Source organism: Macaca thibetana, chromosome 13 (assembly GCF_024542745.1).
Source record: "Macaca thibetana thibetana isolate TM-01 chromosome 13, ASM2454274v1, whole genome shotgun sequence".
NCBI classification, from domain to species: Eukaryota; Metazoa; Chordata; class Mammalia; order Primates; family Cercopithecidae; genus Macaca; species Macaca thibetana.
In genome coordinates, this window is record NC_065590.1 from 4273009 (window position 1) to 4290342 (window position 17334).

At 38.2% G+C, this 17334-nt stretch overlaps 1 protein-coding gene across 1 annotated transcript in view; it reads left to right on the plus strand.

Moving 5' to 3' along the window:
- Positions 1–17334, plus strand: part of PDCL3 (phosducin like 3) — a 449125-nt gene that overhangs the window by 340368 nt on the left and 91423 nt on the right. The gene's annotated exons all lie outside the window — the stretch shown is intronic.

Here is a 17334-nt window from a genome sequence, read left to right on the forward strand (position 1 = left end):
GGCTCACGCCTGTAATCCCAGCACTTTGGGAGGCTGAGGCGGGCGGATCACAAGGTCAGGAGATTGAGACCACGGTGAAACCCCGTCTCTACTAAAAATACAAAAAATTAGCCGAGCGCGGTGGCGGGCGCCTGTAGTCCCAGCTACTCAGGAGGCTGAGGCAGGAGAATGGCGTAAACCCAGGACGCGGAGCTTGCAGTGAGCCGAGATTGCGCCACTGCACTCCAGCCTAGGCGACAGAGCGAGACTCCGTCTCAAAAAAAAAATAAATAAAATAAAATAAAATAAAATAAAATAAAATAAAATCACTAAGCTAAAGGGAAAAATCAAGCTCAGAATTCCTTAGGGCCAACCTGCCCCCCATTCTATTCAAAGTCAACCCCTCTGCTCGCTGAGATAAATGCATATCTGATTCCTCCTTTGGAGAAGCTAATCAGAAACTCAAAAGAATGCAACGATTTGTCTCATATCTACCTATGACCTTGAAGGCCCCTCCCCACTTCAAGTCTTCCCAGCTGTGCTTTGAGTTGTCCTGCCTTTCCAGACTGAACCAATGTTTATATTGCGTGTGTTGATTGTCTCCCTAGAATGTATAAAACCAAACTGTGCTCTGACCACTTTGGGCACATGTCGTCAGGACCTCTCGAGGCTGTGTCACGGGTGTGTGACCTCAACTTGGCAAAATAAACTTTCCAGATTAACTGAGATGTGTCTCAGATCTTCAGGTTCACATTTTAGTAACTACAAGGGGGTTCTGAGTGGCAATGTCCCTGATCTTTGACAATTCTCCTATTGGTGCTTGGTACCAGCATGAGCTAACTTTATGGCTCAAACCAATAGGACAATTTGCTGAGGTCTGAGAGCACCCCCTCCAGAGAGTCCCTGATCTTCCAAAATTTGGTTGAGATCTAAAGTTTATTTTGCTGTACCACTCCTCTTTTTTTGAAGTTTTACTTGCTTCCAACAAGGAAGGCAAGATTTCCTGTTTCCGATGGAAGGCGAGTAACTCCTTTATGGAGTTTGAACTTGCTTCCAAAGAAGAAGCTGAGTTTTTGTTTTTGGTTTTTTTTTTCCTGCTTTTAGGATGGTAGAGAGCAGTCTACAGCCTGAGGCCCATCCCTAAGTAAGTTACTGAATTGGGTTTTTTCTTGGCTAAAGTTAATATAAGTTGTGTCATTGTTTTTTTTGCTTAATTGTTTGTTGTTGTTTGTTTCTGTTTTTGTTGTTTCAGTCTTTTCCCGTTGGGTTTGATCAACTCTATCTGACTTGATCAAATCCAAAGGAAAGTTCCAAATTATGGGGAACAAGCCTTCTGAAGTGGCTAAATTACCTCCACCACACACACAAAGGTGGTGTGGTGGGAGAGAAATGGCCAGCAAAAGGGAAAAAAAAAAAAGAGGAAAGATTTTTAAAATTTTAACTGCTAAAGAGTCTTTATTTACATAACAAGACCACCTTTTTGTTAGCCAGGTCAAACTGAAAGCAATGGCTGTCATCCCACGCTGCAGTTCCACAGCTAAGGTTCTGCCTCCTTTTTTTTCCACCACGGCAGCCTGAGTTTAGTTCCTAAAACAAGCCCTTTCAGGTTTGATACCTGGTGCTTCTGAAATAGCAACAATTTGTCCTAGCTGAAATATAGTAATGAGAATTTTAAAAAGTTTTTTTACTGAGAGCTCAATGGTTAAAAGTCAGCTTAATTAAAAGCTCACATCCAAGATGTGTGTGTGTATGTGTGCATGTGTGTATGTTTGTATTTAAAAGGCCTTAATGTTTTGGGTCTTTTTGTTTTTTCTCTCCTAGGACCTTGCCCTTCCCCCTCTGCACCCAGTTGACTGGGTTCTGTTTTATTCATTTACTTCTGCTGTCTCTCCTTTCTCTTACACCTTCTGCTGCATGAGGGACTTAATCATTTCCAGTAGTCTGGGGTTCCTTAAAGAAAATGGCAAATGTACCAGACTCCCTTTGGAGGAGAAACCTGTTTTTCCTTATGGAATGCCAAGAGTGTAAACAGACAAGTTCATGTCAGCTCTTAAACTGCTTGCTTTTGTATTGCATTACATGGTTTATTGACTAAAATTATTATTACAACAGAAGCTACTCTTGGGTTTTTTATTTTTTAAGAACAGTGTAGTTTAGACACTCAGAAATGTGTTTGTTTAAAAAAAATTTTTTAAGTGCACTGTAAAAATATCACATGGTCTAGCCTCATAATAATTCTCCCTTTTTGGAAACCCAGGATTCAGTGTGGGCTCTGCCCAGAGCTTAGAGATCCAGTTAAAAGATAGGTAGCCGGCCAGGTGCAGTGGCTGATGCCTGTAGTCTCAGCACTTTGGGAGGCTCAGGTGGGTGGATCACGAGGTCAGGAGATTGAGACCATCCTGGCTAACACGGTGAAACCCCATCTCTACTAAAAATACAAAAAATTAGCTGAGCATGATGGGTGGCGCCCATAGTCTCAGCTACTCAGGAGGCTGAAGCAGGAGAATGGCATGAACCTGGGAGGTGGAGCTTGCACTCAGCCGAGATCACACCATTGTACTCCAGCCTAGGCGACATAGCGAGACTCCATCTCAAAAAAAAAAGTTAGGTAGTCCATATCTAAATAAAATTGGTCTCTTTATACAATCTGATGATAGATTTTTATGATTTTATGTTTGATTTGGTGTTCATCTTTAATCTCCATCTAGCACACCACACTCTTTCTCTCCATACCTTATGATGTAAATTTTGCTATTTGATCTTCATCTGAGTTGTTTCCTTTAATATGCAAATTTAAGGCTATTTAGCTGACAGCTGCCTAGGGTTGTGAAACAGATTATCAAGAATCTGAAAGTCTTGGATAGGGGAAAAAAAGAATCTATAAGATGTACTTCTGTTGGTATGCCTAATATGTCTATGCATTTGTGTGTTGTGTACTGAAGTTTTCAGTAGTTTCACTACTGGAAAATATATAGTGGAGCTCTAATTAGCTTAAAGAGAAATAAAAGCACTTAAATACTTCATCAGAAAAAGGAAAGACTAGTCAAATGCTTTTTCAAGTTTACATGACTTAAGTAAAATCTTTAATAAATAAACTAGCTTTAAAATTATTGGTAAAGTAACATTAGAAATGTCTTAAGAATTGCCAGCATACATTTTTGTTTGCATTTATCAATCAAGTAATTTCATACCTATCCCTGCCAAATACTATAAGGTGTTAAAATTTGGCATAGGAGTTACAAAACTATAAACACAGCCCAAGACAGAATGATCTTTGCTTGTGTAATCTTTAATAAATAAGACATTGATCTTGGTTTAATGAAAATAGCTACATCTTGAATTATTTAGTAAAATTACCATAACTTCTAATCTTGTGGTTTTGGGCAGTTGAGTCCACAGGCAGTAAGGAGGTTTGTTTTGGGAAAGGACTGTTATCATCTTTGTTTCAAAGCTAAACTAAGTTTCTCCCAAAGTCCAAGAATGAACAAGGACACCTTGGAAGTTAGAAGCAAGATGGAGTAAGTTAGGTCATATCTTTTTCACTGTCTCAGTTAGAATTTTGCAATGGTGAGTTTTATAACTTTACATCATGACTATTGCAATTTTCATAAACAATCTAGGTAAACCAATAAAATAAAATATATAGGCAAATGTAATGGGATAAATACTTGTAGAGAAACTTGTCATAATTTCGACTCTAAAGTTATATTAAATTAAATAATATATATTTCATTATTTGGGTATTTTTATATAAAAATGTATTGTAGGAAAATATTCTTTCTAAAAAAAGTGTCCTTTTAAAAAAGGTTAACAATTTTTGTCTAATTCAAAGGTTACGTATAAAACTAGATAAAAGAAACCAGGAAATAAGAGAGATGTAAAGGATGTTATAGAAATAAAGAGGTATTTTTTGGAAAGAAAGCTTAAAGAGAAATTATTTTATATAAGAAAGAACCTTGTATGATAAATTTAGACCTGGAAGAAAATGACTGGTTTTTTAAGAAAGAGGGATATTCAGGACAAACCAGAAAGTCCAAGCATGTCATGAATGGTCTGTGTAAGTCACAATATAAAAGGATTTATTTAAAACAAAAACAAAAACTTTTATATGATCAAGTTGTCTGTAATTAAAGGGAAATTATAATGGTCTTTCTAGAGATTGGGTTTAATGTAAAACAACACTTATACACTAAATAATTAAATAGAACAACAAAATTTCCTTAAGGGATTGATTTACTCTTAATAAATTGTTAGAGATTTTAATTTTTTGTTAATCCACAGTTTAACTTTTATTGCATCTCACCATTTTCAGTTTTCTCTCCCCTTTTAAAAGGCATGAAATAACGCTCTCCTTCAACTCATTTTTGACTCGTATAAGTTTTTTTCTCAAGTTCTTTTTGTTGTGATCCAATGCTAATATATTCTTAAAGATCTAAAGGAAATGTTTTCTTCAAACATAATATTCTATATACTTCAGAAGTTCTTTTCTTTTGCCTTTTGGTCACTGGCCTAACAGATTTTATGTTTTATTGAAATAATTCCTATGCCATTATTATTATGTTTGGGTTTGCTTAGTTAAAAAAAAATAAGATTAAAAAACATTTTTTTCAAATTAAGGTTATTACTTCCATGTATCTTTCTATATGTGTTTTTTTAAAGTACTTGTGACATTAAGTTACAGAGTTTTGACTCCTGGGCGTAAAAAGGACACCAAGTCCAAATCTTAAACACTGACAGCAGTGAAAGCCTCATCTTCAGGTCCCATAGAAGATGCCAATCAAAATAAATTGCATTCCCCAGGCACAAGGCCAGAAATTAAAGCCATTCAACTCCTCAAGGCCCAGGGACTATCGTGGAAGAGGTGGGAATATGAGATCGTAAGGGACGATTTTAAGAGATAAAATAAGTTATATTTCTTTATAAATTAACCATTGGTGTGAAAAGCACACTGATGCAAGACCAGGATATAGACCCCTGTGTCAGATTAACAAGGTTTTCTTGAAGCATTAACCCACTCATTAATGAAGGTTATATAGGTTATAAAGGTTTGTGGAAGTTATATCCTATGATCAAGATTAAAATTTTGTAGATTGTAAAATTTTAAAAGATTTAATTGGCTTCATGCTGTTTCTTTTTTTATATACTTTAAGTTCTAGGGTACGTGTGCACAACGTGCAGGTTTGTTACATATGTATACATATGCCATGTTGGTGTGCTGCACCCATTAACTCGTCATTTACATTAAGTATATCTCCTAATGCTATCCCTCTCCTCTCCCCCCACCCCACCACAGGCCCCGGTGTGTGATGTTCCCCACCCTATGTCCAAGTGTTCTCATTGTTCAATTCCTACCTATGAGTGAGAACATGTGGTGTTTGGTTTTCTGTCCTTGTGATAGTTTGCTCAGAATGATGGTTTCCAGCTTCATCCATGTCCCTACAAAGGACATGAACTCATCCTTTTTTATGGCTGCATAGTATTCCATGATGTATACGTACCACATTTTCTTAATTCAGTCTATCATTGATGGACATTTGGGTTGGTTCCAAGTCTTTGCTATTGTGAATAGTGCCGTAATAAACATATGTGTGCATGTGTCTTTATAGCAGGGCTTCATGCTGTTTCTATTAGGGCTTATTGTTTGGAAAATTAAGTGTCCTCTCTCAAAGAATAAATGTTTTCATCTGTTTTTGGAAATCTTTATCACTTTGGTTAAATGAATGACTTATTTTACAATGACCTGTGATCCTATTTTGTGATATCAAGTGTTTTAAACCTTTGATATTTGACAAACTTTCCAAATCAAATTATAAACTATGTCTTTTTCTGGCCTAATTAATTCTTTAAGATATTAGGGTCCCTAAAGTCCAAAAATGACATATTTGGCTATAATTTGGTATAAAAATTATACAGCAAGCCTTGTCAAATATGAAACAGTGTTTGGTTTTCTTTGGGCTTTATTTGTATAAATATGTTATTGGTATATATTCCAAAATTATGAGAAACTCCTATAGTTCTGATATGACTTAATGTACTTTATAAGTAATAATTATAATTATTATATTAAATTATTGTGTGCCACTGAGGTAACAAATTTCCTTGTCAATTGTGTCTTTGACTATGGCTGTCCTGAAACTTTTTGTCATCCATGGACAATTGTTGTCTTGTTTAGGTCCTCTTTAGAAGGTGGTTTTGTAATCAACTATAAAACTCTAACAGGTGCTCTCGAATGCAAGTTTCTGATAACTTTGGAGATTGTAACATCAGAATAGAGGAAAAACTTTCAGGATTCACAGAGAGCTAAATGTTCATAAATATCAAGCAGAACAAGCTACATGAACTAAACTAATAGAAGTCTGAAGTAATCTTTTTAACTTTTTGTGTAAAACATTGCTGATCCTTTGTTTTGCTTTTCAGAACTTTTCTTTTGAGCTACTGACAGCTTTTGACAATTTAGTATACTCCTGTGAACAGAATTTGGAGCATACTTGTTTCTCTCTACCTGATTTCTCTAGAATTTGGAAACTATTTATGAGTATTCTTAACTTATGGGAATAGAGTTATTTGCGTAAGTGCAATAAGAATCTGTTTTCATTTGTAACAGTACACAATTGGAGAAACTGGTTATTTCACCAAGGCTTTGAGTGGAATGGTGTGCTTTCCTTTAAGGAATCAAACTTGACTTATGTACACAATAAAATCCCCTTTGGGAAAACTAGCCTCATACCTTGTCTACACAGTATCTGTACAGGATTTCTGATCTGTGGTAAGTAAAGAATGTCACTTTCTGACATGCCCAGGAGCCCCAAGTTTATCTTGGGACCTCAAGAAGAGAGGAATTCACTCAACTCATAGGTATTTGGTGGTAAAAATCCATGCCTGGGCTCAGCTTTACAAAAGTCTCATCTGAGATTCCTTCTATGGAACAAAGTTCCATCAAAGCCAATTTAAAAGACTATGTAAATATATATTTATATATATTCTTGCTGCAGTGTATACAAATAATCAGGCCAACTATAATAAAGGAAATTAGTCCTACCATGATTTGTCTTTAGTAAATATGGGAAACTGAAGAGAAAAATTATGTTTCAAAAATTATAGTACACCTGTTGTTAGATTCTAGTCTTGCCTAATGTTTTTTAACGTTTATTATTTTCTACAGTTTGGACTAAATTCTACTTTGTTTTGGCTACAAGTCTTCAAAATAATGTTTTCATTTTTTTCTTCTTTTTTTCCCCTCATTTTTTCTAATTTGGAGTCACTGAAAACTAAGCTGTGCTTCTTTTAAGCCCTGTGAAATGAAGCCAGACAACTTAAACTTCAGAAGAAAATAACAGCAACCTGTTTACATATAGGCCTCTTTCATACCTGCCTATTGATATATAGGCTTCAGAGTAATATGGCCTATGTCAGTTTTCCAGGATTGTTCTTTTGTTTGTTGTTGTTTTTCTCTCTTCCACCCCCTTTTTTCTCTTCACAGGATATGAGAATTCAAAACATGCTAAAAATGAGCTTTCCTAATAACTTGAGACCTATCTGTCTAGGAAAAAACCATCCTAGCCATGAGAGATCAGACAAAACCTGAGACCAGAGACCCATTTTCTTCTAAAATGCTTTCTCCAAAAGATTTTTAAAAAGAAAAGGGGGAAAAAGTGAAAGGAAAATAAATCTTGGTGCCCCAAAATCACTAAGCTAAAGGGAAAAGTCAAGCTGGGAACTGCTTAGGGTCAGCCTGCCTCCCATTTTATTCAAAGTCACCCCTCTGCTCACTGAGATAAATGTATATCTAATTGCCTCCTTTGGAGAAGCTAATCAGAAGCTCCAAAGAATGCAACCATTTGTCTCTTATCCACCTATGACCTTAAAGTCCCCTCCCCACTTTGAGTCTTCCTGCCTTTGCTTCGAGTTGTCCTGCCTTTCCAGATCGAACCAACGTTCTTGCATATGTTGCTTGATGTCTCGTGTCTCCTTAGAATTTGTAAAGCCAAACTGTGCTCTGACCACCTTGGGCACATGTCATCAGGACCTACTGAGTCTTTGTTATGGGTATTTGTCCTCAATCTTGGCAAAATACACTTTCTAAATTAATTGAGTCCTGTCTCAGATATTTGGGGTTCACACAGTTGTATCTCAACAAAATCATAAAGAAATCATCCTGGATGGAGGCTAGAATTACAAAGTATGGTAAAAAGAAACATTACCCAGGGATTAGCAACCACAGAAAGCCTCATTCTTGCCTAGGGTTTGAGGAACTTAAGGAAAAATGGTGTGTTTGCAAAGCCAGTGTTTACTTGGCCGCTAAGACTGATGGGACCCCACTGGTGCTGCTGTTTTAATTATCATCTCTACTTATCTTCAGGAAGCTGGGAGCACACACTCTCATTACCCCGCAGGGCCTGGGGAGCCTGAAGTCATGCATAGGTGTTGTTTTAGGTGCTGGAGCCAGAACCCATGAATACTTCCTCTGCTGGAGGCATAACCCCAAGCAGAAAAAAAAGACTTCTTTCTTGTTTTTGTTTTCCAGCTTCTTTCCAGCCTTCTCTCCCATTGACAGAAACAAACTGCAAGCCAGCTAGGAAGGGAGTTTATTTTGCATGTTTACAGCTCTGTATGATGCGGTGGCAGCGGGATAAGTAAGGAAAGATGTTTATGGAGTCAAAGTCCAATGGGCAAGTAGCTGGCACAGCTCTCTGATACATTACTTTCGACAAGGAAAATATAAAACAGGGAAGGGTATGTGGTTCTTACTTTGAGGGGTCTTTGTCAGAACACCCTGGTTCTTCCAACATTTCATAGCTCTCTAATCCCCTGCCATTACTAAATAGCCCAGTATAAAAGCAGATATAAAGCCCAGGAGAAAGTGCAGGACTCAGGCACAGAAGGTGGGAGGAAATGAGAGAGTGTATTCATGTGGGTGGGGACAGTATCAGCTAATGGGGGAAGCTGGCCTTTTCTGCCACCAAACAGCTTTGGGGGCTTTGACAGGCAGGCTCTAAATAGACTTTTCTACAAATGCTTGCTGTGTAGATAAAACTACTGGGGCTCAGAATATGCCACCCCAAAATATGACATAGGAGACCAGAATATGCCACTCCAAAGTGTGATGTTAGAGGACCAGGAAATGCCACCCCAAAATATGTCATTTTGGCATAAAGTTTATTTTCAGCTGATTATTTTTGGAAGCAGCAGACACAGGAGAAGCTCTAAAAACAGAGACATTATCCCTTTTAAGAAAAATGTACTTTTATAAAAGAAATCTCCGGTTGTAAGAGTGTCTCTCTGCAACAGGATGAGAAGGATGACTCTAAATCACTAGAAATTCTTATCAATGGGGAAGGCACTGACTTAGATCTGCATAACAAACCTCACCTACCTTTATGGCCCTTTCCCTGGCCCTTCCTCATTCCCTTCTTTCTTTGTTTCAGCTGAGGATGGTATTTGAGCCACTTCTTTGAGATGTACTTTTTCCCTGGGTATCTCCCATACACACAGGCAGTATCTATGTGTCTTAGTCTACTTGTATTGCTCTAATAAAATACCTTAGACTGGGTAATTTATAAGGGACAAGTGTATTTCTTACAATTCTGGAGGCTGGGAAGTCCAAGATCAAGGTGCTGGCATTGTCTGGTAAGGATGGCTCTTTGCTTCCAAGATGGTGCCTTATTGCTATATCCTCTAGAGGGCAAGAATGTGAGATATTCACATTGTGGAAAGAATGGAAGGGCAAGAGCGTATGCCCTTCACGCTGGAGCCCTTTCATAGGGATACTAATCCCATTCATGATGGCTCTGCCCTTTTGGGAGATAATCACCTTCCAAAGACCATGTCTCTCAGTACTGCTACCTTGGGGATTAAGTTTCAACATGAACTTTGGAGGAAACACCATTATTCAAACCATAGCACCATGGTTAAACTTCTGCTTGTTCTTCTCCTGTTAATCTGTCTTTCTTTCTAGGGGTCAATCCCAATTAAGATCTCAGAAAGGGTAGAGGAAGAATTATCGTTTTCCTCCCTTACGGTGCTCTCAAATATTCTCGTATCTACATCTTAATTTACTTTAGACTTTTAAAAGAGTTCTTGAAGGACATTGGGTATCACTGAGGCACTCAGAAAGTTGTGCTTTGAATACAGAAACTTATAATCGATTTAGAAATTCCATTTTCTTGTATTTTACAAATTAAAATTGAGTTCCCCGAAAGCCTGCTGAGTTTTATCATAGTAACCATTCACAAAGCGGAAGCTAATTTAAAGTGGAAAGGAGGAGGCATTTTTAGTGTCGTTCTCTGACATTTGCTTGTTTCAAATGGTCTGGGAACTCTACATGGTGAGTTCATTTATTCAAAAAAGTTATGTCTTATTAAATTGGCTTGGCACTGACAAATCCACTGGTTATAGCCTTTTAAATAGTGCCTAACAAATGAAACACTTTGGAAAAAAATTAATGGAATAAAATAAAGAAAGGAGTTGATCTTTTTTTCCCTTCAACTTTTATTTTAAATTCTGGGGTACATGTGCAGGATATTCAGGTTTGTTACATAGGTAAATATGTGCCATGGTGATTTGCTGCACAGATCATCCCATTACCTAGGTATTAAGCCCAGCATCCATGAACTATTCTTCCCAACGTTTTCTCTCACCCCACCCACCCCGCAACAGACCCCAGTGTGTATTGTTCACCCCCATGTGTCCATGTGTTCTCATCATTCTGCTCCCACTTATAAGTGAGAATATGTGGTGTTTGGTTTTCTGTTCCTGCGTTAGTTTCCTGAGGATAATGGCTTCTAGCTCCATCCATGTCCCTGCAAAGGATATGAAAGCAGTTGATCTTTTATATATGGAAGTTTAGATCTTTGAATATTAATCCATATGCTTGTGAGTGTTTCAGACTTCATTAAATTTTTTAAATTTAGTTTTACTTATACAAGTAATTCATAAATAATCAATGCAAGAATTCAAAAATATGAAATGCAAGAATTTAAAAGCTTTTTTTTTTTGAGACAGAGTCTCGCTCTGTGGCCCAGGCTGGAGTGCAGTGGCACAATCTCAGCTCACTGCAACCTCCGCCCCCTAGTTCAAGTGAGTCTCCTGCCTCAGCCTCCAGAGTAGCTGGGACTACAGGCACCCACCACCAAGCCCAGCTAATTTTTTGCATTTTTGGTAGAGATGGGGTTTCACTGTGTTAGCCAGGATGGTCTCGATCTCCTGACCTCGTGATCCACCCACCTCTGCCTCCCAAAGTGCTGGGATTACAGGCATGAGCCACTGCGCCCGGCCAAGAATTCAAAAGCTGTTAATGACTCCTCACAATCTCACTGCATGAGAATCTCTGCTATTATTTTTGAGTGTGTGTAGCATCCCATTCTTTTACTTTGCATTTACCTACATCTGTACATACATAACTACATGTTCTATTTTTTAAAACTTTTACATAAGTGGAGGTTGGTAGATTGCAAAATTGGCCATAACACTTTGTGGCTTATCTCATCGTTGGGAGGTGAAATTTATTTTCCCACCCCTTGAATCTGGGCTAGCTTTGTGACTGGCTTTGTCCATTATAATGCAGAAGTGATGTAGTGCCTGTTGCAAACCTAGAACTCAAGAGGCTTTGTAGCTTCTCCTCTCACTATCTTAGAACTCTGAAATGAGTGTGAGATCAAGCCTGGGCTAACCACCCTGAGAATGAGAGATTACATGGAGAAGGGTCTCAGGCACCCTGTCTATTCACCAGGTGATTACAGATGTGTAAGTGAGTCCACCTGAGAATAGCTGCCCTGTAGAACCCAGCCCAAATTGCTGACCTTCAGAATTTTGAGCTAAATAAATGATTGTTTAAACAACTAAGTTTTGGAATGATTTGTTATGAGCAGAAGCTACCTGATACTTGTCTTACATGGTGGCAGGCAAGAGACAATGACATGAAATTTTGTAACATTTATTCTTTACTCGTGTTATAAAGAATTTTCCCTGTGAATACATGTAGGCCTATCTTATTCTTCTAAATAGTTACATAGGCTGGGCATGGTGGCTCACGCCTGTAATCCCAGCACTTTGGGAGGCTGAGTCGGGCAGATCCCAAGGTCAGGAGTTCAGACCAGCCTGGCCAACATGGTAAAACACCGTCTCTGCTAAAAATAAAAAAATTAGCTGGGCGTGGTGGCACGTGCCTGTAATCCCAGCTACTCGGGAGGCTGAAACAGGAGCATTGCTTGAACCCAGGAGGCAGAGGTTGCAGTGAGCTGAGATCACACCACTGCCCTCCAGCCTGGGCAACAGAGCGACTCCATCTCAAGAAAAACAAAAAAAGCCACAGTTACATAAATTTCCATATTATGGATCCCTTAGTTTATTTAATAATCTATTCCATTGTACGTATGTATCAGCTTTTCTTCCCAATCACCTCTTGATGGACAGTTAGGTTTTTTCTTCCTTTTTTCCTTTCCTTGTTCCTTTTTGCCTGCCTTCCTTTCTTTCCCTCTCTTTTTATATTATCAGTAAGTACCCCTATAGCTTTTGGAAACACTTATCCTATGGTGTTTTTTCCTTGCTAATATTGCTTACGGCCTCTTTTTATACAGAATTATTTAAAATACTTTAAAATTTTTCAATCTTTTCCTTATTGTCATCCCTATTTTAAGTTTTGCTCTAGAGCAATTTTCCTATAAAAATTTTTGCTCAATTTTTTTCTAATACAGGATTTTATGTAAGTGTCTGTGTGTCTGTATATGTGTACTTTGTCTTCTTTTATGTGATGAAAAGCCAGGTGTGACCTCAAGAGGAGACACAGGAGTGGCACAGGGAAAAACAAAGTGTACTACACTCACAGGTCCTGGAGACAGGAGGACCATGTGGGAAAGGCACCAGGGTGGTCAGGAGGTGGAAGACAGGAGCAAAGAGAAGATCTAGTCCACCCCTTTTATGGGGTTTTATGGGGAAGGGCAAGGCAGAGCAGGGTGAACAGTTTAGGAGTGGCTAATGTGAATACTTGTGGAAGGTTTGGGGCTGTGGAGGTGGTTCCTAGTTGCCTGGCAGCTGGTCCTGGGATGTTTCAGGCAGAGGGATTTTGCCTCCTGGGGCTTAGGGGCCAGATAGAGGAGTTATGGCCCTGCGCTACTTAGTTTATCACGGCAGGCGTGCTCCAGGCTGAGACCTTGCTATCTCTAAGCATGACTAGCCCTGGGAGGAACGGTCTTTCTCCAGCCACAGAGATTTTTTTTAAGATCTCAAAACAGCATAATGTACACAGAATTTAAAAATATTTATAATACTCTGTGTGTGTGTGTGTGTGTGTGTGTGTGTGAGTGAGAATCAGGTTTGGTTTATTGATCTTCTGGAATTTATTTTAATTTACAGTAGTCCCCTGTTTTTTTGTTTTTGTTTTTTGTTTTTTTGTTTTTTTGGAGACAGAGTCTCACTACTCCTTTGCCCAGGCTGGAGTACAGTGGCGTGATCCCGGCTCACTTCAACCTCTGCACCTCCCCCTCCCGGGATCAAGCGATTCTCCTGCATCAGCCTCTAGAGTAGCTGGGATTACAGGCATGCGCCACCACGCCCAGCTAATTTTGTCTATTTAGTGGAGATGGGGTTTCACCATGTTAGCCAGGCTGATCTGCAACTCCCGACTTCAGGTAATCCACCCGCCTCGGTCTCCCAAAGTGCTGGGATTACAGGCGTGAGCCACCGCACCCAGCCTACAGTAGTCCCCTCTTGTCTGCGTTTTCACTTTCCACAGTTTCCGTTCCACTAGTCAACTGTGGTCTGAACATAGGACATATGGAAAATTCCAGAAATAAGAAATTAGGTTTTTCAATTGCCTGCCTGGGTGAGTAGCATGATGAAGTCTCTGGGTCCTGCCCCTCTCCCCTTGAATCCTCCCTCTGTCCAGCAACTCCGTGCTGTCTACGTGCTCGTTAGTCACTCTGCAGTAGCCTTGGTTAACAGATTGATGGTTGCGGCATCACAGTGCTTGTATTCAAGTGACCCTTAGCTGACTTCATTATGGCTCCAAAGCCACAAGAGTAATGACTCTGGCCATTGAAATATGCCAAAGAGAAGCCATAAGGTGCTTCCTGTAGGTGAAAAGGTGAAAGTTATTGGCATAATAAGGAAAGAAAAAAAAATCGTATGCAGAGGTGGCTAAGATCTACAATAAGAACAATTTTCTAGCTGTGAAACTGTGAAGAAGGAACGAGAAATTCGTGCATACTGTCTATAGGGTTTGGCACTATCTTCAGCTTCAGGCATCCACTTGGGTTCTTGGAATATATCCTATTAGGATAAGGGGAGACTACTGTATAGTGTGGAATAGGGTATTTAATTTTCACCAAATAGCCAATGATCCTGAACACCATTCAATGAGTAATTTCACCTTTTTTCACTGATTTGAAATGTGCCTTTATTCTATATTAATCTAATCTGCTTCAACTCTCTCTATCCCATTCTATGGATTGGTTTGCCTGTTACTAGATCAGTAACAAAATGTCGACCACAATACCACAATTGCTACAGGTTCATGGTACATTTTGGCATTGGTAAAGTGTCAAGTTTTTTCCCCAAAATTTGTCAAATGTTCTTGAATATTTTCTCTCCCAAACTACTTTCAGAATATGTCTTAAAATTTCATGAAGGGTCATTTTGAATTTAATTAGGATTACACTGACTTTACACATGAATTTTGCCATCAATTGAATGTTTTTTTTTTTGTTTTTTTTTTTTTTTTTTTGAGACGCTTCGGCGCCCAGGCTGGAACAACTCATCACTGCAAGCTCCGAATCTTGCTGGTGAGGATAATGATATGCCTTTTCATTTATTCACACTTCTTCAGTACAGTTTTGTAGTTTTCTTTTTAAATGTGTTGCACATTTGTTCTCCAGTTTTGCCCTCAGTATTTCATAGTTTTTTAAGCTATTTACATTTTGACACATTTCAAAATTTATTTTTGCTCTTGTCCTAAGAAAATTAGTACTGAAAATAGCTTCCCTGAAATTTGGTCAGTTTGGTAAACTTTTGTTAATTCTAATCATCCACCACTTGATTTCACTGAATTTTTAGTAGATAATCTGGGTAGATAATCGTATAATTTGAAATCAAGGAGAGTTTCCAATTTTTACTTTTCATTATTTCATTTTATTTTTGTATTGAATTGGCTAAAAATGCTTTCATGTTTGTATTGGTCTTCTTGGACTGCCATAGCAAAACCCACAGACTGGGTAGTTTAAACAACAGAAATGTATTTTCTCACGGCTCTGGAGGATGCAAGTCCAAAATCGAGGTGCCAGCAAGGTGGTTCCTGGTGAGGCTCTCTACTTCGCTTGCAGACAACCTCACACCACCTTTTTTCTGTGCATGCATGCAGAGAGAAAAAGATTTCTAGCATCTCTTCCTCTTCTCATAAAGACACCAGTCCTGTTGGATTAGGGCCCCATCCTAATGTCCTCGTTTACCCTTAATTACTTCCTTAAAAGCCCTGTTTCCAAATACAGTCACATTGGGGTCTAGGGCCTTAACATATGAATTATGCAGAAAACACAAATTAGTTTAGAACAATGTTGTTGAATAGTAACACCACGGGCTTTTAAAATCTTTTCCAATTTCTAAGTTAGTATTGAAAATAATATTTTTATGTTTTTCTCCTGAATATCTGAAAAATAGTGTAGGCAAAATACACAGAAGAAACATAGAGTTGATATAAATCAGAGCTATCACAGAGGTTTCCTTGACACCTATGCATAAACACCAGTTCACCGGTGAGCAGATGTTGAAAAAGTACTTGTTGATTGACACTTATTAAAAATACCACAACTGTTTGCTATTATGTGTGTCATGTATCTAAAATGACCATAAGTGACAGTGTTTAACATCATGTAGACAAGTGGTTTATGTTGAAAAAGCATTTATTCATGTTTTCCCTTTCATTCAGTAAAGACTTGCTGTTAGGAAGTGGGTGGATTTTAATGTAAATGGCATAATCGCTGCCTGGTATTTAAAGACCTTGGGTTGGTCTCCTAGAACCAAAGTGGTAAATACTGTGGCAAATAGAAATCTCTATTTCTTACTGGCTCAAAGGCAAAATATTATGGCTATAAGGTAGTTTATAATTATCAGCCTGTTATGAATTGAAAATTTTTTGACAAAATGCCACATTTTAAGTCAAAACTAAACAGCTCCTTCTGAGCAACTCCCACTCAAAATTATTCTTTAAAAGCTCATTCATTAAAACAATTATATATTATGACTTAGGTAAAGTATTAACATGTTTGAGCCATGTGTAAACATCCAGCAGTTATTAGTAACCACCTAATCTCTAAAACAGCAAAAATTAAAGATATGCAGTCAGGTGCGATGGCTCACGCCTGTAATACCAACACTTTGAGAGGCTGAGGTGGGCAGATCACGAGGTCAGGAGTTTGAGACCAGCCCGACCAGCATGGTGAGACCTGGTCTCTACTAAAAATAAAAAAATTAGCTGGACTAACTAGCTGGTGGCGAGCACCTGTAATCCCCGCTACTCAGGAGGCTGAGGCAGGAGAATTGCTTGAACTCAGGAGGCAGAGGTTGCAGTGAGCCAAGATCTCACCACTGCACTCTAGCCTGAGCGACACAGTGAGACTCCATCTCAGAAAAAAGAAAGAAAGAAAGAAAATTAAAGATATGCATAATGAAAAAAAACAAAAGATATTTGTTTCAGGTATACTATATATGTTGCCCTTTTTGCAAGAAATAGAAGACTTCAGTCTTTCTCCTGCTTCTTTCTATCTCATATCTAATCCCAAGGATGCACACTTAAAAAATTACTTATCAATTAGAATTCCATATTCTTACAGAAGTGACTGGGCTCAGGTACATTTGAGTCCAAATTTCTTCTCTCATCCTTGATAGCTGGATGATCTTGGACAAGTTTCTTAATCTTTCCTAGCATCTGTTTCCTCATTCCCAAAATTAGAGTAATAAGACATTCCTAATAAATTTTCTGTGAGAATTACATGAAATAACCTGTGTGAAATGCCTAAAACAGATCCCAACATGTAGAAGCTCGGTAGATGAAGTTATTTAGGATTATTAAACATTGTCATGTTTTCCTGAGTGCTGACAATTTGAAATCCTTAACTTGTTCCTTAAAATGAATCTGGAAAGACCTTAAAGAGGCTAATTTTCAGCCATGATCTAAAAAACAAACAGAGCCCCAACTGAACTTTAGATTTTTAAAAATATTATACCCAAGACTCCAAATTTTGTCCTTCTTAGATGCACCAAGATGACACAACATCCTTTGTTAGTGGTGGAAAATAAACAGCTTCATAGGAAACAAGACTTTATCACGCAATAATTTATAGATTTGTGTCCAATTTTTTATTAAAA